General features: G+C 36.0%; 1 long non-coding RNA gene across 1 annotated transcript; it reads right to left on the bottom strand.

Annotated features, from left to right (window-relative positions):
* Window positions 1-11,166: 11,166 nt before the first annotated feature.
* LOC118483374 lies at window positions 11,167-14,333 on the bottom strand. The gene is made up of 3 exons (XR_004870578.1): window positions 13,524-14,333; window positions 12,289-12,376; window positions 11,167-11,302 (listed from the first exon to the last, which is right to left on the bottom strand). It is a non-coding gene; the product is annotated as an uncharacterized LOC118483374 (long non-coding RNA).
* Window positions 14,334-24,107: the final 9,774 nt, after the last annotated feature.

Genomic DNA, 24,107 nt, shown 5'->3' with positions numbered 1-24,107 from the left:
GGATTATTAAATGCAAAAGAGGAAAATAAGAATCACCATTCTTTAATACATAATTTAGAAAAATATAAACAAAATAACAATGAATTAAAATTTATTATAAAAATAAGTTTAAATAATGAAAACGTGCAAGGTTGACGAAAACGAAATAAAAAATGTATTAAGTGTAATATCGAAAATGAAATCGAGTAAATTTGAAACGGGTATAAGGATCCGCATGTAAGTTAAATGAGTATACGTTTTAGATGAATAAACAAAAAATTAAGAATATGTGTCCCTATTTTTATATATCAAATATAGCGTTAAAAATTATATAACTTAAACAAAAGTTGAACGTGCATCAATTTTTCGTATTAACGTTTAAGACAAGTACCCCTTTTCTATTAAGATAAGTACTCCTGGTCAATAAAGTCAAAAGTATGAATTAGTTGTCTAGCATTAATATATACATAGTTTAAAACATTTTCGTAGGTACTGGAAGTGATATTCCTCAAAACAACAAAATATATATTAACACGGAAGAGAGTTTTGTTCATTAGGGTATATTATATATTTTTTCTATTATCTTTATTTAAACCATATATTCTTTTATTAAGTGTATTGATCGTAGCTTTTATTATATTCGTATATTATATGAATTAAGATTTAATATTTAAACTAAAACTAATTTAAAAGATTAATATGAGAGAATTATTTTGTTGTGGCACATGATATTATTTGAAATTATTAATTATAATAGAGATAAAGATAATGTATTAAATACTAAATTTTTATATATAATTTGGAAAAAAATAATAATAAATAAAAGTTGTGAGGTTGAAGGAAAAAATGCTATGTGACATTGTTTGTAGTCTTTTATTATATGTTAGATAAATATTACTAGTCTTTAGCCCCCGCATTGCAGGGAGGTGATGTAAAACCGTGCTACCAGCCGAGTAGCAACCGAACGAAGATCAAAATGATATTAAAATACGAATTTCTAACATAAAGCGGCTTACGTGACGTGAAAACGTAGATAAAGTCGAATTTATACTGACACATATAAAAATCGAGGACTAAAAAAAACTTGAGGGATCAAATGTGACCACTAAACACCGTGCTAAATAGCGACCGTATCCGGGAAAAAAAGCCCAAAACAAAAACTAATAAAAAAATTAAACTCAATTAACTACGGGTAAAATGAAAAACATTAAAGTTCACCAAATGAAAAAGAAAAAAAAATATACATAAACACAAAGGAAACATCCACAAAAGACAAAATATGCACTATTTCTCAATACTGATACATATTAAAAGGTGAAGGGGTTAAAAAAACATGAGGGATCAAATGTGACCAATGATAACAAAAACTTGTAGTTAAAACGTCAGACTTCAATAACGAACCCACATGTCTATATAGAAGACATATCAATGCAAATATGAGTGATGTGTATTCGTGTTGAACGTATAATCATGTCTATATAGAAGACATATCAATGCAAATATGAATGATGTGTATTCGTGTTAAACTGTATAATCATATAAAAACAACACATTTTGTGAATCCTATAAAATAATATTTTATGAACTAAACTAAGATTTTATAATAAAACTTAAGGTTGTAAAAAAGGATAGAAGCCTAAAGTTGAAAGTGTAACTACTTTTATAAAAATCAAAACAACTTTTATAAAATAGTAGAGTAAACTGCTAAAATGATCCCTACGGTTTGGTCACTTTTTCCATTTTAGTCCAAAACTCAAATCTTTTGAATCTACTTCCACGTGGTTTCAATTTTGTTGTCATTTTCATTCTAAATCAAAATCTGGTTAGATTTTTCAGTTAACATTCAGTTTTTTTTTTAATCTTTTTCCTCCCTTTTAATGAAGTGCAAAATAGTCTTTTAAAGTTTTATTTTATTAAAAGAGTTAAATGCCATTTTAGTCCCTGTGGTTTGGGTCATTTTGTCAGTTTAGTCCAAAGGTTTCATTTTTAACCTCTGGGTCCGAAAAGGTTTCACAGTTGCCATTTTAGTCCACTTGGTTAACTTCATCCATTTTTTCTGTTAACGAGAAGGCCAATTTGGTCATTTTTTATGTAATTCTGTTAACTAAAAGGGCAATTCAACCATATAAAATGACCGAATTGGCCTTGTCGTTAACTGAAAAAATGGATGAAATTAACCCGGTGGACTAAAATGGCAACTGTGAAACCTTTTTGGACCCACAGGTTAAAAATGAAACATTTGGACTAAACTGGCAAAATGACTCAAACCACAGGGACTAAAATGGCATTTAACTCTTATTAAAAAAAACTTGATTTTCTACTTTTAATTCAAAGGTTTTTAACTTTTGCAATTTTAACCCTACATAATTTGTTTTTTTAACTTTAACCCAAAACTTTTCATTATTTGCTATATATAAATAATAAATAATATCATTAATAATAGATAATAAATAATTGATATTATGTTGATTTGCCATTCATATATTTTATTATAATCACAGTGTTTTATATTATTTGTAGTTTAAAATATCATTAATTTTTAAGAGTTCATGTGTTGATTTATGTTGCCATAATGGCCGAATCGTAAATAATTAAAGAAGGAATTGATTTATTGGATAATTATGTAAATAGTAATAATAATAATATTAATAATAATAAGGACGATGATAAGGATAATGATAATAAAATTATTTTTAAATAAATTAAAAGTAAAATTGTGAGGTTGAAGGAGAGATTGCCATGTGGCATTAATTGGAGTCTTTTATTAATATTTAGATTTAGATTAGATTAGATTAAAGGTGGGGCAAAATAACCGGTTAATTAACTGTAACTGGTTATTAACTGGTATAACATTAACAGATAGGTGCTTAATTTTAACCGCCAATTAGTAACCATATAAAATGATCGAATTGCCCTTCTCGTTAACAGAAAAAATGGATGAAGTTAACCCAGTGGACTAAAATGAAAACGGTGAAACCTTTTTAAACTCACAGGAGAAAAATGAAATCTTTAGACTAAACTGGTAAAATGACACAAACCACATAGACTAAAATGACATTTAACTCTATATATATAATGATTTACTTTTGCAAAAGAATATATGATTGATTAAATTTTTCATACTACCCTCAACTAGCATTGTTATCATAAATTTTCCCAAAAAAAAAAAAAAACATTCAATAATCGTCCAAATGGACCAAATGACATTCTTTAGACTTTGTGATTTTATCACTTCACTGGTTACAGCAATTGTACTTTCTTTAGATGTTGTAATTTTATCACTTCACTAATCGACCAAACTAGCATTAAGCACTCTCGCGTTGAGCCAAAGGTATAAAACCATGCTAAATAACATCAATGTTACACTGACGAGATCGACCACCAACACTAAATTTGCGGTGTCTTAATACGAAGAAATTAGACCGAAACATAAAATATAGAAAATAATAACTAAGTCGATCTAAGACCCACACATTATGACGAACCCGTCAAACTGGAACAAATAGACGGGTAAAAACATTGAACCACACACGGATGCTGCTTTGTATTAACTCGTAAAACTTAGAACGAAGCATAAAACGAAATGTAAAAACACTGAACCACACATGTGTGTTGCATTGTGTTAACTCTCAAAATTTAGAACGAAGCTTAAAACGAAAAATTTGTGAAAGATGAAAAGTATAGGGGACCCAAGTTGAAAGTAAAAAAGTCGTGAGGTTAAATTGCAAAATATGAAAAGTTTTGGGTTAAAAGTAAAAATTCAAATAGTTTTAGGTTAAATATATTTTATCAAATACTTTTGTACTAAAAGTAAAATATCTTTTTTTTTTTGAAAAACTTCCTAAGCAATAAGAACAACACCAATATTATGCATATATAAGTTACTAATTTATAGTATTTAAATTAAATGGGGTAGGGGTGAGCAAGTTTAGGTGCGGACCGAAAATAACCGAGAACCGAACCGAAAGTATACCCAACCCGACCCGAACGCAAGTACCTAGGTATTTAAATCGGTTCCAATTTTTCAGATAAAATAGGGTCGAGTCGGTTCTCGGTTCTTTTCATGGTGAAACCCGACTTGGACCTATGGACCGGAACCGACCCTATATTTAGGGTAGTGAATCGGTTCTGTATTTTATGTTTGATCGGTTATCGGGTCGGGTCGGGTAATGATCGGGTCAGGTCGGGTTTTCCCTTTTGCTCACCCCTAAAATGGGGTGTTTTAACTTAATATCCAATTTTCTTATCTTAACATACATCTATACTATATAATAAAATAAACCACTTTTTGGACACATGTCACTCAAAGAGGCCATCTATTTTTTAGCCTATTAAAATTAAATAATTATTTAAAATTAAATAATTATTTATGAGATATACGTAGAGATATACTATTTAATATATATAATTATGAGATATACGTAGAGATATAGTATAGATTAAAAACTTATTTAGAAAATATACTATTAATATTAAATTATTATTTTTATTATATATTTCCTTAGATATAGGAATATGTTACATTATAGTTTTATTGTATCATAGAGAGATTTTATTTTAATATTTACGTTTATACTTTTACATCCAAATTTAGGTAACATATTTAAATTGTCTATGACTCTTTATAATCAGTAATATGTTTTAAATATATTTAACTCTTTATAAATATATTTATTTTAAATAAAATATTATATATTTTTTAAATATATTTTATAAAAATAAGAATATGACTTAAGATGTAATTTTAAGGAGAGAAAAATTATTATTATTTAATAGGAGAGAAAATGCAGGAAATCAAAATCTGAAATTAATCAGAACTCAACTCGTGTATTACACGAGGTTTTTTAAAGATATAAGTTTTATTTTTATTATTTACTATATAAAATTACCTTTATTCAACCCGTGTAACACACGGGGTTTTTTAAGATACAACTTTTTTACCATTTACTATATAAAATTACATTTATCCAACCCGTGTAATACATGAGGTATTTAAAAATATATTTTTTATTATTTGATATATAAATTCAACCCGTTTAATACACGGAGTTTTTTAAAGATATAAATGACATGTGTCCCAAATCAAGTTTCTTTTATTATATAGTAAATATAAATATAGATGTGGATAAAAGATAATAGTCTTTTAAATATGTTTTAAACGAATTGTATTAATCACGTGGCCTCAAGACACAAGTTTATTCATTATAGTTTGATTTTCGTAATTTATATCCTATATATTATTATCATATGTTTGTTCAAACAATATCGTGTAGTTTCTACAAAATAAAGAGATTATATTTATTTATTTATTTATTTTTAGACTTTAGATTTACAATCAAAATAAAATTCTAATATAATATTTAAATCTTTTTAATTTAAAAAATTTATCAATAAAGATATATTATTTTATTAGTTAATATAGAAATTCACATTTATTCAGCCTGTGTAATACACGGGGTTCTAATCTAGTGTTACGAAAAAAAATACTCAGAATGTGTGAATTATGATCATCCTGTATTTAAATAAGAGGGTTATGACGAAATGATCACAAGTTCTTATCCCTTTCTTTACATGTAAGCCAAAGGAGTTGTATTTATCAAATGTGTTGATGCATATAAAACTTTCACACAATTTGCTTATCGGTTCAAAACATGTTTCTTCGCCACCTACAAATCCTTCCTTCGTGCATTATAGATATTAGATACCAAAGAACTTATAGTATAGTGGTCTCACGGTGTATATCTAATATGTTATTCTCTAAACTAGAAGATGCCCGCGCAATACGGCGGGAGCGACACATCGCATTGCGATACTCGTTTATAATAGTTTTCTTATTTATATAATATTTATTGTAGCATCATTGTGATAGATATACATCAAATGTGAAGTAATCAGGTAACCCATTTTATTGTGTTGTGCATGGTTTGGTCGGTTTCTGTTATTATCCTCAACCGAAGTCGAAACCAAAGTAGAAACCAAAGTCATTGATTAGTCTATTTTATTAACCAATCGATTTTCGGTTAATCACTTTGGTTATTCGATTAGATTGACAGTTTTTGTTTGGTTCGTTTAATTCCGGTTAATAGCAAAAACTGAACTTCAACTGAAACTTTTTCTTATAAATATATGAAATTGAGGTATAAATACATGAAATGAAATTATAAATATATGAAATGGAGATATAAAATACGATATATATGAACTGGAGATATAAAAGCTAGAAATATATGAAAATATTAATGATTCGGTTTGGTTTAGCTAATTTTAGCTAAACGAGAGAACTAAAAATTGATAACCGGTTTTTAGTTCATTCGGTTTTCAGTTAATTCAGTTTTTGGTTGATTTCGGTTCGGTTTCGTTTGTTTTCGGTTTGGTTTAGGTTAAGGATTTAGTTATTGCTCACCGATAAACGATTTTGGTTATGACCAATAAGTGCGTGCACGATGCGGCAGGAAACACAAACATTTCAGAGTGTACATCTTTTTATAAGTATATAGAAATAACTATTGATATATATTTTTTTTGTAATTTTCATAAATTTTATATAATAAAAGTGAGATAATTGGTGGGGAAGATGATCCAACCTTATCACACATATCATGGAAAGGTGACCCAAAAAGCCAAACACCAAACTTTTCAATGAAAATAGATTTAAGGTCAAAGGTTGTTGTGATCAATAAATCAGGATATATTATCTTAAAAAAAATCATAGGGAAACGCATAGATTCCATAAGGATAAAGGGTGTGGGCTATGGGGTCATTAATGGATTGCTAATTTACTACATTATCTCATCATCTCATCTATCATAGTTGGTATTGATTAAATCATGACAATCGTGGACCTCCTATCCTTATTTAATTTCTCCCTTTCCTTTTCACAAAAATAAATTAAAATAAGAGAATAATGGTTTGGGTCATGTCTACACTTTTAGGGTAGTGGTTTTTTATGATGGATTAAAAACGGATGACATGACGCTGATATTGTCACACCCCCAAAATCCACCTGCGGAGTATCACCGCTTGGGAGCGTGACTGACCAGGATCAAGCCACCAATCATATTGAACATGTAATTAATATCAAGTAAAAGTAATTGCAAACCAATCATTCAATACGATAGGTGTTCAAAACATAATTATAGTGTCAAAGTGTAGCGGAAGCATAAGTATGAAAACCCAATGTATAACATAAGTTCAAATGTTTTAAATGTTTTAACATGGCATCCACGATCCATGCTCCACAACGACCTGCTCCTCCCTGTGCAAGCTCCATATGTACCTAAGGTCCTGCAAGGCATGCAGCAGAGAGTCAACAACAAGTTGAGCGAGTTCACAGTTTATAGTTCAGTAATTGTAATAGTATAGTAAGCCTTGTGTTCGTTCATTAAGTTATGTATCGTATTAGTTCGTATCGCGGCCATCTAGGCATGTATGCGAAGATTAAGGAAAATTCTCAAGTATTCTAGACTAGGTATGTTTGTATCGCGGCCACCCTGGCATGTATGCGAAGTTTAGAGTATAGTTCGCGGCCTTCCTAGGCATGTGTGCGAAGACTAGTCATAATATCGCGGCCAACCCCTGGCGTGTGTGCGAAGATCAGTTCTATGAGCATCACTAGTCTAGCCGTTTCATATCAATAACCCCATCCTCACCCGAGGACCATATAACTAGTTTTCATAAGCTAGGTAGGTACAAGTAAAATATCCAAACCCATTCCCACCCTGGGAACCCCATGCATTGGCTGTGTGAACTCACCTTGGTTTGCTCGGTATGCTAAGTATGTTCTCACAGTTTATCAATCAAGTCCTAGAGTACGCATGTGTACATGATCAGTTTATATCCAAATTGTTCACGTATAGGTATAATCACAGAAGTACCAAACATGTATTCAATATCATACAAGTCATGCATATCACTTAACAGCAGTTAATCTATCCAGTTAACTTCTAACAGAGTTAAGTCAGGTTACTGTGCAAAGTATTCAAGTCGGCGAAACACAGATTGGCGAAACATACTCTGTTTCGTCAACTACCCTTTGGCGAAACAGGATTCTGTCTCGTCGACTGCCCTTGGCGAAACACTATCCTGTTTCGTCAATTACCCCTTGGCGAAACACCCTAACTGTTTCGCCAACAAATTCCGTTTCGTGAACCAGTTTCAGTTACGTCTAACATCAGTTACAATATCACAGAAACCCTAATCATTCTAGCAGCCGTCATGCTATCATCGATCATCAACAATCACAGATCATTATGCAAGGATCATAGAGAAATCATTCAGCAATAATTATCAAATCAATACAAAATCATCACGGTTCTTAAGTCTAGCATGTACCCTAGTTCTACGAATACCGCAACCCGGTTACCCAAAACACATCAGACCAACGAGTTCTATAAACATGCTAGTATGCATTCAGATTACGCTAGTAACATATACACAAGGCAGTTCCCGATCATAACTAATCCAACATACGAAAACCGTAACCAAATAATAGATTCCATAATACGAATTCATAATTCCACCATGAACACGACAATATTCAACATTGATCCTAATAAACTAGAATCAAAAACAGTTAACGATAGCAAGATCAACCATTCATACAAAGATTTAAACACTAACCACGGTGATCGGAATAGTAATTTGATCGGTTCAAGGCTTCGGGAACACAAGTTTGCCGTCAACAGAGAAGAGGGTGCTCTAGGGTTTTCTTATTTGCCAAAGATGTGAAAGAGAAGTCGTTTCACGATAATATACACAAGTTAACGTTTTGGGCCCGTAATGGGCTTTGGCGAGACTGGGCTCGGCGAAACACATATGTTTCGTCGAGATTGGGATGACGAAACAGGATGGCGAAACAGGCTTTGTTTCGTCGAGTTGGGTCATGGCGAATCACTTGATTCGTCGAGTCGTTTGATGGTGAATCAGTCTAAGTGTTTTATAATAATCCATGTTCTATTTTACAACAGCAATAAATCACATATATGCACAATCATAACACGTTTCATTAAAACATAACATGTATGGTTACAAGTCAAACAAGTCAACTACTAAACGGTCAAAGTCAACGTGCAATAAATGCGAAAGTGAAAGTCGGAAACTCGAGTTGTCACATTATCCTCAACTAGAAAGAAATTTCGTCCCAAAATTTAGCATGCGGTTACTGAGGAAGCTAGGTAAGTTGTATCGTTCACTGGTTTTCCTGGGGTGTCACATCATCCCCCCGTTGATTTGGAATTTCGTCCCGAAATTCTGCAGTAGTAGCTTCAGCCTCAGTAGTGGTTGCACGGTTTCCGAATAACTGGGGATACTTGAGTTCCATTTGATCTTCTCGTTCCCAGGTAAACTCTGGGCCACGACGGGAGTTCCAACGAACTCGTACAAGAGGTATTCTAGTGTTCTTGAGGACCTTGACATCCCGGTCCGTGATTTCAACTGGTTCCTCGACGAACTGCAACCGCTCGTCGATAGTGAGTTCCTTAAAAGGAACTATGAGGGTCTCATCTGACAGACACTTCTTCAGATTCAACACGTGGAATACGTTGTGAACTGCACCGAGTTCAACTGGTAGGTTTAGTAAAGACTACCTTGCCTATTCTTTCAGTAATTTCGAACGGTCCGACATACCGCGGATTGAGTTTGCCCCGTTTGCCAAAACGAACTACACCCTTCCAGGGTGAGACTTTAAGTAAAACCCGGTCCCCGACCTGAAATTCCAATGGCTTCCTACGCTTATCCGCGTAGCTTTTCTAACGGTCGCGTGCTGCCGCCATGCGTTGTCGTATCTGCGCAATCTTTTCCGTGGCGTCCACTACAATCTCTGGACCCGTGATCTGACTATCCCCCACCTCTGCCCAACAGAGAGGTGACCGGCATTTACGCCCATACAATGCCTCGAATGGAGCGGCTTGTATGCTGGTGTGATAACTGTTATTGTATGAGAATTCCACCAAATGGAGATGCTTTTCCCAGCTGTTGCCGAAGTCGATAACGCATGCCCGAAGCATGTCTTCGAGAGTCTGGATCGTGCGCTCAGACTGCCCATCCGTCTGAGGATGATATGCTGTGCTCATGTCTAATCGTGAGCCAAAAGATTTGTGCATCGCTTGCCATAGCTCTGACGTGAATCGTGCATCCCGATCCGAAATGATAGAGGTGGGCACCCCGTGCCTCGAAACAACTTCTTTAAGATAAACGTCTGCGAGAGTGGAGAACTTATCCGTTTCTTTTATAGCCAGGAAGTGTGCAGACTTGGTGAGTTGATCCACGATCACCCATATAGTATCATTCCCACGCTGGGATCTGGGTAGGCCTGTAACAAAATCCATGGAAATTTCTTCCCATTTCCATTGCGGTATCTTGGGTTACTGAAGTAGGCCCGCTGGTTTCTGATACTCCACTTTGACTTTTGCACATGTCAAACACTTGCCAACGTAAGTCGCGATGTGGGTTTTCATGCCAGGCCACCAGTATGTTGTTTTGAGATCGTGGTACATTTTATCCGACCCTGGATGTACCGAGTAGCGGGAGTTGTGTGCTTCATCCATCACAAGCTCTCGTAAACTGCCATAAAGTGGGACCCAAATACGCCCTGTTACATAGTAGGCACCGTCTTCCTTCTGTTCTAATCGTTGCCTTGAGCCGCGTAAGGCTTCTGCCCTGACGTTTTCCGATTTCAATGCTTCTACCTGAGCATCTCGTATCTGTGCTGGAAGACTAGACTGAATAGTAAGCTGCAAGGCTCGTACACGCCTAGGTGTAGTATCTTTCCGACTGAGGGCGTCAGCCACAACATTGGCTTTGCCTGGATGGTACTTAATAGCGCATTCGTAATCGTTCAAAAGTTCAACCCATCTTCGCTGACGCATATTCAAATCCTTTTGCTTAAGGATATGCTCGAGACTCCTGTGATCGGTGTAAATTGTGCACTTGTGTGACACCTGTGTCACTTCAACCATCAAACAAATGCCAAACCAATGAAATATTGTATTTCATACTTTGGACTTGTATAAATATGTGTATCGTTTGCACATATCAACTCTTGTTCGATTTCAAACTCTACATCGCTTTCTGGGGAATTATACGCAAACTGGTGCGTAAACGTACTCAGTTTAACGCGACAAATACTCCGGAACAACAACATATACTCAACATACCTTAGATATGTCACACCCCGAAATATCAGAGCTTGGCGTGACTGGACCGGTATCTTCATTGCACAGCGGAAGCAAGTAAGCTAAGACTTCTAAACAGTGAACGCCCGCTAAGTACTCAAATCACCATGGGTTCTCTTATTCCAACCGTTCCATATTTTTGAAAATGCAACCTGAGAAAGAACATGCGAAAAATCAACATAAAGTTGAGCGAGTTCATAGTTTGTTTTGAAAAGATTTAAAATAAATCTTTTTGATAACCGGTTTTAAAGTTTTTGAGAAAATATAGTAAAATTATTTTCTTGGCATGATATATGAAAAACTGTGAGTCTAGCCCACAATAGTCTTTGTGCATTGCACGAGAGAGAGTGGGCCGAGCCCAAACGAACCTTTATAAGCAGGATCAGCGCGTCCTCTTACTTAGGTATAAGTTGAAAAACGTTACCAAAGTTTGTAAATCCATGTATTTGTGAGCTTACATCAAATGAATCTTAAAAACATTTGAAATTTCAGTTTATAATTAGGTATGTAATGCGTCTATAAAAATGTTGATCATTAATGTGTAGCTAAGACATTAATATGTGTGTCGACATAGGAAGCACTCAACCCGGTAGACGATTTAAGTGTCGATTCACTTCGACAGGGACACAAAAGCACTCTAAGTGGCCGCACAAGGACCGTGAGTGGGGCTCGCCCGTACCCGATAGATCTACCCCCTGTTCTGTGGTCCTTAAAAGGATTAATGGTGCCTAAGTTAGCGCCTATTCGCACGTGATCCAAGAGTTCATTCCATAGCTTAATCATACCCTAGTTAATATGTATTTCAAAAGAAAAGGGGGGACATAAACCCATTGGGTTGTCTCGTTGTTCGTACGCAGAACAACCCAGTCCCGTTGTAGTAACTAGGACATTCCTGTCACTAGTCATGAAAATCATGCACGTTTGTGAAAATACGCGTTTGTTTTGTAAAACCGGTATGTTTAGTATAAACCGTTCGTAAACCATTTGAGTTCCTTGAAATCCACTCGCAATATGGTTTAGAAATATGAATTTTCGTTCAACGAAAGGTTGTTTACTTTTGCAAAACTTGCATGTCTTTCCACCCCCGAAAACATTTATAAAAATGTAAAACAGTAAAAAGTGGGGGTTATGAACTCACCTTGATATTCCTGTATAAAGCTAACTTAGTGTGCTTCCGTAGTGTCATTCCAAGAACGTGAAGTAGCTAGCGTGCAACTATGACATTCCTACGAAGGAATACTTATAAGTTTTCTAATAAAACAACGTAGTTAAACTACGTGTCCGAGCTCTACCGCGTCGTTAATAAAACGACCCTACGAAGGTGTTCTTATTATGGTTTGAAATAATCAACTATGGTTATTTGATCCCGTTTATATTCGAGATAAAACTAAGTCTCGAAAACGATTTAGATTCCGAGTGTTTAGGATATATATATATATATATATATATATATAAATATACTTATGAAGTCGTGTTGATTATCGAGAATTAGAGGTACGTGGATGGGTCAACATACGTCTCGTCGTAGCTTTCATAAGACGTAACTAAATAAATACATATATTTATGTTCGAATCGTTGACGTTTGGAATAAATATAAAACATTACATTATATTTATTTTACAAAAGTATACGGACTAATCACGTTTGAAATAAATAAAACGATTACATTTAATTTGTAAGGTAGAACGAATTAGCGACTACTAAACCGTTATAAATAATTATATTTACTTTAAAAGATTTGCGAATACTAAACGTTTGTAATAACTATAAAAACTACATTTAGTGTGTACAAGGGTTTAAAGTCGTCGTTTAAAATAAATATAAACCGTTATATTTTATTTCATAAAAAAATGTACGAAGTCGATGTGTGAACTACATATTCGAATCCACAATGTTTAAAATAGGGATACATGTTATATTAATTGTATAAAAGTGCTCGGAATATCGTTGTGTGAGGTAATTATAAACCTTATGTTTATGTTGCAAAAATGTCGGGTTTCGTTAACTTATAACTTGTTTGGTAAATCGTAGGACGTCATCAAAATAAATATATATTTATATCTGTTTTATAAGAGGAACTCGAAGTTCGATAAGTGTCGTTTTAAACAATAAGAATTAGGTCTCGTATTTCGGATTTTTATGGCAAACGGACAGAGTTTCCTCTGTTTTTGGAATAACCCGACCATAAAAGTCGTCGTCTTTTGCCAAAATTCAACAATGATTCAACCAATAAACACTATATATAAAAAAAAATCTCGTTAAATATACCAAAACGTAAGCTAGTATCTAGTTTAATCGGGTCGAGCTCGGTCGCGTAAAGTAAAAGTCTAACGAATCTATATATAAAGTTTAACGCATTGTTAAAACTTTACCGGGTCTTCTATGACCAGTTGACCATCCTTGACTTCTGTTGATCGGTGTTGACCCGTGTTGACCAGTTGACCGAACCCGAAACCAAGAGCTGTTGATTTTGACCGAACCAAACTGACTTGTTTGATCTAGAGTAAAACTGACCGACGTGTACCCAAACCACTATCGGAGTCGTGTGCCTGACCCGACACCGAACTGAGTCGCGAACCCGAACCATTCTGTCGACTGTTTTGAACCGTTGACCGAGTCGAAGCTGAGTTGACCCGGTTCGACTGTGTTGACCTGAACTAAACTGACTCAAACCACCCTAAAGTTGATCTGAATCGGACCGTTCACGAACCCAAATCCGTCATCAAGGGAACCTGAGAGTCGCCGGAAACTGTTCACGGTGACCGGACGTCACCTCCGCCGCCACTATTGCTGTTGATATCCACCAAATCGTCGGCCACACGGTGTTTTATCGAGGACCCGCGGCTGCTGTGACTCGAGAGAGAGTTACCGGAACCACCGCCGCCGTCGACAACGGCATCGGCTCCGCCGGTTCTCCCTCCTTCTTCCGTATCCTCTTCTGCTCGGCCTCTCTCTGTTTCTCTATTAAATCTACCAGGTGTGGGGGGGGGTGTCAGGTGGTTGGACTGAAGCAAAAAGGGTGGGGTTTCACCGGAGAATCGACGCCGGTTTCTTCGATTTAGAGAGAGATCAGAGCTGGGGGTTTTTGGAGAGGAGCTAAAGGTGGGTGTTTGTGTATTTAGGAGTGAATCAGCAAAGGATAAGGTTAGGTGCCTTTATGCTTCAATAGAAACCACATTGGTATGGCCCTTGTATTATTTAAATAACTATGCACATTACTTGTACGCATGAACAATATGATGGCCTTTTGTCATGTATTTCTTTTCTTTTTACTATGTGGGATGAAAAAAATGTCTAGAAATTTGTTGACCAAGTAGCTTGACAAAAACTAATGTAATAATACTACACATATTTAAAAAAAATATGAGGATAACATGTGTTAGGAAAGTGGCTGATAAAGCCAATCCAACGATTTTTCTTTCTGTGTAAATGAGTATAAGAACTAAAAAGCATGAATAAATTAATTGGTTGGTTGTCCAAATTGTTCACTAGCGAAGACAACTTGTTTTTGTTTTTTTCTTTTTTTTTTGTTTATATTTGCGCCTTATGACATTCAAAAGCACGATAAATTCGCAAAAACCAAATCCGTATGCTTAAATTATACGTATAAAATTCGTTTTTCTTTGCGTTGTCAGTATTCTGTACGGTGTCAGTTCGTTTCCGTTTATCGTTCAGCATATTTCCCCAAAATCACTGTACTCGCATTGTAACGTCGGATAAGCGTCCCTAGGCATTCTGGTAGCCTAATTTACTTAATCCGTGTCTTAAACACTGTTTCTTATCATCTTAAACCTTTGTTAATCGCGTAACTAGAAGCCGTTAATTACCGGTTGTCACATTCTCCCCCTGTTGCAGAAATTTCGTCCTCGAAATTTAGATTATGTTATCTCCTCAGAGTTGTGTCGTTCCTAGGTAAGTCCGAATAATACAAAAGTGAATGACCGCGTAAACGAATTAAAACTTATTCGAATTATTATATGAATGTAAAGACATTTTGCATCAATAAGAATCCAACGGTTTAACTGAGTTTGTTCTAGAAATCGGTGTCAAGTGAACGAGATGTTGTGATACTATCACCAATGTGACTAGGTTTACTTGATTCAACACAAGAGGAATTTTGACCAGTATGATTCCAAATGAGCGTTCACAATATGCAATTCAATTGTTGAAACAATAGAAATTACTATCAACGGAAACTTGCGTTGGTTGTTATATGATTAAAACTTGAATTCGACAAGCTCAAATAAATAGAGTCATAAAAATGATTTGTCAACTATCGAACCAATACATGAATAAGATAAATCAACGTGTTGACATTGTTGAGTTGCAAGGATACACCGAAATGAAATACAACTGAACCTGGTGTATCATCGTCTTAATACATAATTGCATTAAGACTATTTGAGTGATTAGTCAAACAAAGAACATACGTAGTTTCGCATGAAACGATTGATCGTGATTAGTACAAGCCACAAGTTTATACCGACGCCACAAGGTGTCGTAGTGAATGAAATAATTCAACAATAGCGGTGACCGAACAAGCATCACCGTGTTTTGCATGAAACAATCGATCATGATTAGCCCAAGCTACAAGTTCGTTCCGACACCACAAGGTGTCGTAGTGATTGGAACAATTCAATAATAGCGGTGATCAAACAAGTTCACCATGTTCGAAATCAGATGAAAGGTTCAACGAAGTAAATCTGAATGTTTGTTTCAAACAAATCTCATAGGATTTTCGATTGAAAATGAAACAAATAAATAATGCTTTTCGATCGAAATTGAAAGAGCAATAAATATCACAAAATGTTTGATCGATGCTGAAATAACCGTTAAGAAGTACACCGAAATATGACATAAATTTGTGTACCATTATCTAACACACGATTGTGTTAAGATTGCTTTAATATGATAAATCAACAAAGCGGATTTAATATCAATAAACAAATAAGTAAATAATTAAATCCGTACATGAGGTGAGCAACGAGATTAGCGCAAGCTTCAAACTTGTGAAAAACGCCACCACAAGGTGATCGTGATCAAAGAAACGATTCAATGAAGTCGAAGACCAAACAAGCATGTTATGGTTCAAAGCAAATGAAGTGCTTGTTGGGATTATTTCAAATATGATGGCCTCAATCCAACATATGGAATCTGGAATCGAATATATACTATGAGCAAGTTCAAACAATTGAACTTGGTTTAGTCACATTCCAACAATGAGTGCATGTGTTGACAAGAGAATTTCGACATGATTACAATGAACAAATCATGTAATGTAACTCAACAGAAATGAGAGTTCGTTGACTCGATACCAAAGAGTCAACACCTTGCAATAAGGCGGGTCATCTAGATCACAATGCAAAGATCAAGTATAGCAAAACAATATTTGAGCTTTGATAAAATAACAATTTGGAGTGAAACCACATGCGCAACAAGCAATGCACGCGTCACGTGTGAATTTGTAAAAATAAATGAAACAAATGAGTGTTCGTTGATGCAATGACCCTTAGGTGGAGTAGAGATGCAAAAATCTACTCACTATATGCAAAAAGTCGAAATTTCAACAAAAGAAATTTAAGGACTTTACCTGGAATTTCGTGTGAGGACTGGTTGTTAGGTGACATTACCATTGAATGTCGAACATAGCGTATTCGGTATAAATGAAATAGGGGGAATTGCGAAAGCATGTGACCTCTTTTGCAGCGCCAACAATTGTGAGTCTCTTCAGACTAAGTATCGACTGTTGTGAAATCTTGTTTTAACGTACCTCAGCGTGACTCGTGTCATTTGCAGGATCACGTTGCAAAGTGCTGCATTTCGGTTGGTAGCTTTCCCGTTGACAGGATTAGCATCGTTGTTGTCGTGCCCAATCATGTTTTCCCAAGGCCTTGTCTCGAAAGTTGTGTGTGATGCACTCTGACGTCCGCTGACGTATAGTTTAAGTTTCATGTATACTTGCGCACTAGCATTTCGTTTCGCGTAGGATACCTGCTCGGGTTAGTGAAATAGCATAGAAGGCATAATATAATGGTGTTTGCTCGAGTTGTTAGTCACGGTTTCTAAGTGAGGACCTCTAATTAGTTTCGACATAAGTTCCCAAAGGTCCTAAATGCACGTTATTCAATACTCTCAAAGTTTTGCTTAATGTATGAATTTGTTTCATGAACCGTGTATCAACACAACACTTATGTATGTTTAAAACCAAAATTGTGGACTCGGTGTTTTCGGCAACGGTTGGAACCCATATTCGAGTCTTAGGCGTTCTGTATATGTTCAAGTCTTAATAATCTAAGTCCCCAGAGGAAAGTGAGGTTAAAGCCTAGATATCTCTACAGAAACCTAATTCGCTGAAACCTACAGCTCTGATACCAATCTGTCACACCCCGAAATATCAGAGCTTGGCGTGACTGGACCGGTATCTTCATTGCACAGCGGAAGCAAGTAAGCTAAGACTTCTAAACAGTGAACGCCCGCTAAGTACTCAAATCACCATGGGTTCTCCTATTCCAACTGTTCCATATTTTTGAAAATGCAACCTGAGAAAGAACATGCGAAAAATCAACATAAAGTTGAGCGAGTTCATAGTTTGTTTTGAAAAGATTTAAAATAAATCTTTTTGATAACCGGTTTTAAAGTTTTTGAGAAAATATAGTAAAATTATTTTCTTGGCATGATATATGAAAAACTGTGAGTCTAGCTCACAATAGTCTTTGTGCATTGCACGAGAGAGAGTGGGCCGAGCCCAAACGAACCTTTATAAGCAGGATCAGCGCGTCCTCTTACTTAGGTATAAGTTGAAAAACGTTACCAAAGTTTGTAAATCCATGTATTTGTGAGCTTACATCAAATGAATCTTAAAAACATTTGAAAGTTCAGTTTATAAGTAGGTATGTAATGCGTCTATGAACATGTTGATCATTAATGTGTAGCTAAGACATTAATATGTGTGTCGACATAGGAAGCACTCAACCCGGTAGACGATTTAAGTGTCGATTCACTTCGACAGGGACACAAAAGCACTCTAAGTGGCCGCACAAGGACCGTGAGTGGGGCTCGCCCGTACCCGATAGATCTACCCCCTGTTCCGTGGTCCTTAAAAGGATTAATGGTGCCTAAGTTAGCGCCTATTCGCACGTGATCCAAGAGTTCATTCCATAGCTTAATCATACCCTAGTTAATATGTATTTCAAAAGAAAAGGGGGGACATAAACCCATTGGGTTGTCTCGTTGTTCGTACGCAGAACAACCCAGTCCCGTTGTAGTAACTAGGACATTCCTGTCACTAGTCATGAAAATCATGCACGTTTGTGAAAATACGCGTTTATTTTGTAAAACCGGTATGTTTAGTATAAACCGTTCGTAAACCATTTGAGTTCCTTGAAATCCATTCGCAATATGGTTTAGAAATATGAATTTTCGTTCAACGAAAGGTTGTTTACTTTTGCAAAACTTGCATGTCTTTCCACCCCCGAAAACATTTATAAAAATGTAAAACAGTAAAAAGTGGGGGTTATGAACTCACCTTGATATTCCTGTATAAAGCTAACTTAGTGTGCTTCCGTAGTGTCGTTCCAAGAACGTGAAGTAGCTAGCGTGCAACTATGACATTCCTACGAAGGAATACTTATAAGTTTTCTAATAAAACAACGTAGTTAAACTACGTGTCCGAGCTCTACCGCGTCGTTAATAAAACGACCCTACGAAGGTGTTCTTATTATGGTTTGAAATAATCAACTATGGTTATTTGATCCCGTTTATATTCGGGATAAAACTAAGTCTCGAAAACGATTTAGATTCCGAGTGTTTAGGATATATATATATATATATATAAATATACTTATGAAGTCGTGTTGATTATCGAGAATTAGAAGTACGTGGATGGGTCAACGTACGTCTCGTCGTAGCTTTCATAAGACGTAACTAAATAAATACATATATTTATGTTCGAATCGTTGACGTTTGGAATAAATATAAAACATTACATTATATTTATTTTACAAAAGTATACGGACTAATCACGTTTGAAATAAATAAAACGATTACATTTAATTTGTAAGGTCGCACGAATTAGCGACGTTTAAAAATGAATATAAGCCATTGTATTCGTTTTAAAAGAATAATTTGGGTTTCGAATAATTGAAAGAAATATAAATAATTATATTTACTTTAAAAGATTTGCGAATACTAAACGTTTGTAATAACTATAAAAACTACATTTAGTGTGTACAAGGGTTTAAAGTCGTCGTTTAAAATAAATATAAACCGTTATATTTTATGTCATAAAAAAAATGTACGAAGTCGATGTGTGAACTACATATTCGAATCCACAATGTTTAAAATAGGGATACATGTTATATTAATTGTATAAAAGTGCTCGGAATATCGTTGTGTGAGGTAATTATAAACCTTATGTTTATGTTGCAAAAATGTCGGGTTTCGTTAACTTATAACTTGTTTGGTAAATCGTAGGACGTCATCAAAATAAATATATATTTATATCTGTTTTATAAGAGGAACTCGAAGTTCGATAAGTGTCGTTTTAAACAATAAGAATTAGGTCTCGTATTTCGGATTTTTATGGCAAACGGACAGAGTTTCCTCTGTTTTTGGAATAACCCGACCATAAAAGTCGTCGTCTTTTGCCAAAATTCAACAATGATTCAACCAATAAACACTATATATAAAAAAAATCTCGTTAAATATACCAAAACGTAAGCTAGTATCTAGTTTAGTCGGGTCGAGCTCGGTCGCGTAAAGTAAAAGTCTAACGAATCTATATATAAAGTTTAACGCATTGTTAAAACTTTACCGGGTCTTCTATGACCAGTTGACCATCCTTGACTTCTGTTGATCGGTGTTGACCCGTGTTGACCAGTTGACCGAACCCGAAACCAAGAGCTGCTGATTTTGACCGAACCAAACTGACTTGTTTGATCTAGAGTAAAACTGACCGACGTGTACCCGAACCACTATCGGAGTCGTGTGCCTGACCCGACACCGAACTGAGTCGCGAACCCGAACCATTCTGTCGACTGTTTTGAACCGTTGACCGAGTCGAAGCTGAGTTGACCCGGTTCGACTGTGTTGACCTGAACTAAACTGACTCGAACCACCCTAAAGTTGATCTGAATCGGACCGTTCACGAACCCAAATCCGTCGTCAAGGGAACCTGAGAGTCGCCGGAAACTGTTCACGGTGACCGGACGTCACCTCCGCCGCCACTATTGCCGTTGATATCCACCAAATCGTCGGCCACACGGTGTTTTATCGAGGACCCGCGGCTGCTGTGACTCGAGAGAGAGTTACCGGAACCACCGCCGTCGTCGACAACGGCACCGGCTCCGCCGGTTCTCCCTCCTTCTTCCGTATCCTCTTCTGCTCGGCCTCTCTCTGTTTCTCTATTAAATCTACCAGGTGTGGAGGGGGGGGGTGTCAGGTGGTTGGACTGAAGCAAAAAGGGTGGGGTTTCACCGGAGAATCGACGCCGGTTTCTTCGATTTAGAGAGAGATCAGAGCTGGGGGTTTTTGGAGAGGAGCTAAAGGTGGGTGTTTGTGTATTTAGGAGTGAATCAACAAAGGATAAGGTTAGGTGCCTGTATGCTTCAATAGAAACCACATTGGTATGGCCCTTGTATTATTTAAATAACTATGCACATTACTTGTACGCATGAACAATATGATGGCCTTTTGTCATGTATTTCTTTTCTTTTTACTATGTGGGATGAAGAAAATGTCTAGAAATTTGTTGACCAAGTAGCTTGATAAAAACTAATGTAATAATACTACACATATTTAAAAAAAATATGAGGATAACATGTGTTAGGAAAGTGGCTGATAAAACCAATCCAACGATTTTTCTTTCTGTGTAAATGAGTATAAGAACTAAAAAGCATGAATAAATTAATTGGTTGGTTGTCCAAATTGTTCACTAGCGAAGACAACTTGTTTTTGTTTTTTTCTTTTTTTTTTGTTTATATTTGCGCCTTATGACATTCAAAAGCACGATAAATTCGCAAAAACCAAATCCGTATGCTTAAATTATACGTATAAAATTCGTTTTTCTTTGCGTTGTCAGTATTCTGTACGGTGTCAGTTCGTTTCCGTTTATCGTTCAGCATATTTCCCCAAAATCACTGTACTCGCATTGTAACGTCGGATAAGCGTCCCTAGGCATTCCAGTAGCCTAATTTACTTAATCCGTGTCTTAAACACTGTTTCTTATCATCTTAAACCTTTGTTAATCGCGTAACTAGAAGCCGTTAATTACCGGTTGTCACAAGATAACCTTTACATAACTTAGAAATAAGTTTTGAAGGCTTTGGTATAGCAAAAACAAGTTAATTCGCTTACAGGGACTAAAATTGACAAACTGCGAAAGTATGCCAATTTGAACTGTAACGAACATTCCGGAACATGTCCATAAGTTAAACATACCATAAATATCCTTTATATAGCTTAGAAATAGGCTTTAAGGGTTTGGTATGCTAAAACAAACTTTTAGGTCATTCAGGGACTAAAAGTGTCAAAAAGTGCACAAGTTTGCACTTTCGCGCACAACTTACGTTCTGAATACATCCGGACATCCAAAAATTTACGTAAGCATCCTAATATTATGCCTTAGTTTTTGGCATGAGAAAATCCATTCGTCGCGTCATTTGGATCGTCTTTCGCGCTTATGCGCATTCCGTCGTAATTAAGCGAACATCGCGATCGTACGGCCAAACGAACCAACATCCGGAACATTTTTGAGCATGTTTCATGTCCACAATGTTTAGGCATCATTTTAGGGCCTTAAAGTTGGCTTTACGGGCCTTAGAAGTGTCGGAAATGGCTTAAACACGCAACAGGGACCAAAACTGCCAATTCTGAAAATATGTGCAGATCAGACGGGGCCAGGCGGCCCGCGTGAGTTTGGCCTGCATATTGAGGCGGGCCGCGTGGGACTGTCAGACAGATTCAATGTATGCATTTAATGCAGTTGGCCTTTCGTTCGATCAAGGGGCAATGCCCTTTCACCCAATCAAGAGCCAAGGGCCATTTTCTGACTTACCACAACATTGTGACACATGTACGCACAAGATCGTGGCACGATATTCGATAAACGACCCTAACGGTTATGCTTTTCCTATAAATACCCCCCCCTTTGTTCCAAAAACTCACAAGAATCTGATCTAAGCTCTAAGTTGGAACCTTTGTTTCATACCTGAGCCATTTTGATCTAGATTAGCATTCGGGGACCCTCCGTAAGTATTCTTTCGCTCTTTTATTCGCTTTTCAAGTCCGAAAGTCAACGTTTTGTTGACTTTCTGCATTGACCAGCCTATGGTCAACACGAAGTTCATGAAACTTCATAACGTGAGCGTGATCACGATGGTTATAGTCCATGGCGACTATACCTACTGATCACCACGTTATCTAGGCTTAGTGACGAGTCGTAGTTTCGGCCAAAATGTGCATTCTTGCATATTTTGTAACCAAACTACTCGTGAGCATCAAAGCCGTTTGTTTTGATGCCAAACCTGTTTTCTAAACTTAGTTAAGCATGTTCTAACATGCTTAGCTCGTCACTTTTAGTTTAGTGCTTATATAGGGTCGTAAGGTAAGCGATCTAAACCATCGCTTATACTTTCGAACCCGACCCATTTGGTCGATCATTAGGATCTGACCAAACACATTAGGTGACCATAGCTATAACCTTCCGAGGTTATACCTTGTGGTCACGATGTTAGGCGTTCCAGACGCGTTCTACGCGAACGACGCGTTAAGGTGGCATAAGCTACCTAAACGGGTCGTAATGGGTCGCAAGCACTTAGTTTAGGTTTCATTTTAGTATGTAGGCTTTGTTAAACCATATTACACGAGTCTCCATACTCGTTTGGTTTACGAACCCGCATACTATCCGATCCTTCCGATTTGGTCCGGTATATTAACATAGCTACCTATTAGGTGCCATTTGATATCCCGTGATCTTTAGCATTATCTGGTTAATATACAAGAACTCAAAGCAATCTCAGGTGAGTACATAGAACCCCATTTTCTACTGTTTTACAAACTGTTTTGGGGTGAAACACATGTGCCTATCTGTTACATTCATGCTTTCCATGTTTTCACATCATATGCCTGCTATGTTGTTAGTACATTATAGTACACGATTTCATTACATTTTATGCTATGTATGCCCATTGTGTGCGTACTTAGTACATTGATTTACATTACATTTCTGTTGCATATGTTTACTCAGCATATGGACACATTGATTTACATGAACATTTCTGTTGCATATGTTTACTCAGCATATGGACACATTGATTTACATGAACATTTCTGTTGCATATGTTTACTCAGCGTATGGACACATTGATTTACATGAACATTTCTGCTTCGTATGTTTACTTAGCATACTTAGTACAATTGTTTACATCACATGTCTTCATTTTGTTATGACATTTGGTTTGTTTAACATGGGACAATACATTCATTAACATTAGCTACGCCATTCATTAGTAGGTAGTGGTACCATAGGAATTGACAACTCCCGTTTCTGAAATCCTGGGTTTGATAGGATTGGAAGGAATGACCGAATTCGATATACATAACTTAGATAAACCTTTAATTCGTTTGAGGGTTTATCGCCACAGTCTCAAGGCTTGGATGTATGCATAGTTTACAATACCGCATAAATGTTAATATCAATAGAGCATGCATTTTTCCACAGAACATAACGTTGATTTAAACCACGTTTTACTTCAACGACTTGTTTTGTGCATCTTACATATGGTTTAAGTTGATACATTTCGCTTACCATACATGATACATTTTGGTATACACATTACATGATTTACATTGAACATAAACACGTTGACATTGACATACACATTTGGTGATTTACATTGAACATAGACATTTGACATGGTTTACACAATAAACAATTGAGTTATACAAGAACAATCTTA

This window comes from Helianthus annuus, chromosome 2 (genome assembly GCF_002127325.2).
Source record: "Helianthus annuus cultivar XRQ/B chromosome 2, HanXRQr2.0-SUNRISE, whole genome shotgun sequence".
NCBI classification, from domain to species: domain Eukaryota; kingdom Viridiplantae; phylum Streptophyta; class Magnoliopsida; order Asterales; family Asteraceae; genus Helianthus; species Helianthus annuus.
This window is presented reverse-complemented; position numbering and strand designations above follow the sequence as displayed.